This window comes from Magnolia sinica, chromosome 16 (assembly GCF_029962835.1).
Source record: "Magnolia sinica isolate HGM2019 chromosome 16, MsV1, whole genome shotgun sequence".
Classification (NCBI taxonomy): domain Eukaryota; kingdom Viridiplantae; phylum Streptophyta; class Magnoliopsida; order Magnoliales; family Magnoliaceae; genus Magnolia; species Magnolia sinica.
In genome coordinates, this window is record NC_080588.1 from 684,455 (window position 1) to 685,566 (window position 1,112).

A 1,112-nucleotide genomic window follows, 5' to 3' on the forward strand; every position below is an offset into this window, starting at 1 on the left:
AAAAATGGATGGGCGGCGTGGATCAAACGCATACATCATGGTGGGGCCCACAGAGCTTTTCCATCGGCTAGCTGGGTGATGTTGGGTCACCACCCATTCCGAATTCCCAATTGCTTGCCTATAAAATGGTATTAGGGTTTCTCCTTCGTTTCGGTCGCTGCATCTCTCTCTCTCTCTCTAAACGGTGAAAGCGTCTGATGGCGTCCTCTCTCTCTCTCTCTCTCTCTCTCTCTGTGTAAATGGAGAAACGTCTAATGGCGTTTTCTCTGAAAGCAAAGAAAACAGAGAAAAAGGAAAAGGTCGGGATATCGTTTCAGTCGCCCTATCTTCGTTTGGCGATTAGATTGTTGACTCGACTACATTCTCTTCCTTTCTCTTTACTTCATTTTCACGTTTTCTATCATTTGGGTTTTTCTTTTTTTCTTTTTCTTTTTCATTTAAATTCTTTTTATCTTTTTTCATTTTTGTTGTTGGGTTTTTTTTTCAGTCTTCTCGGTTTTCTCAAATGAAGAAATGAGGAGTTGCATATGATGTATTGTTTATTTATATTTCTTCACTTTGAACTGACTCATCTATCTTTTGTGGAGACAAAAGACGCTAACTGATGCACTCTCTTTCCATCTTTATATTTCCATTCCATTTTTATCCTACTCAATTAAAAAAAAAAAAGTATTCAATGATCCAGATGGTTCATTTGATGGGCTTCACTGTTTATGACCCACCCACCAAATAATCCCCAAGAATTGATGGTTGATTTTTTATTTTTTTATTGATTTGTATGCATTAGATGAGCAAAATACTCTCTTTTTTTCCATATAGTGTGTTTAATTTTTTTATTATTAAAGGTAATTTAAAAATTAGTATTTGGACAAATTCATCATCAATGGTGGTTAAAGATGTGTTAAAGATGAAGATATGTGGGAGAGGGTATGTGACATTTATTATTATAGACCAAGCCACAATTGATTAAAGATCTCTTGAAAATCAAGAGGTATAAAAGAGATTATGTGACATCTATTAATATGAACCAAGGCACTCACTTTAATATTCCATTTCATTCCAAGATCATGGATGGCTCCTCTCTCAAACTAATTTCATTCCAAGATCATGGA

General features: G+C 35.3%; 1 non-coding gene across 1 annotated transcript; it reads left to right on the top strand.

Moving 5' to 3' along the window:
- Window positions 1–236: 236 nt before the first annotated feature.
- LOC131230145 (small nucleolar RNA snoR111) lies at window positions 237–362 on the top strand. The gene has a single exon (XR_009163868.1). It is a non-coding gene; the product is annotated as a small nucleolar RNA snoR111 (small nucleolar RNA).
- Window positions 363–1,112: the final 750 nt, after the last annotated feature.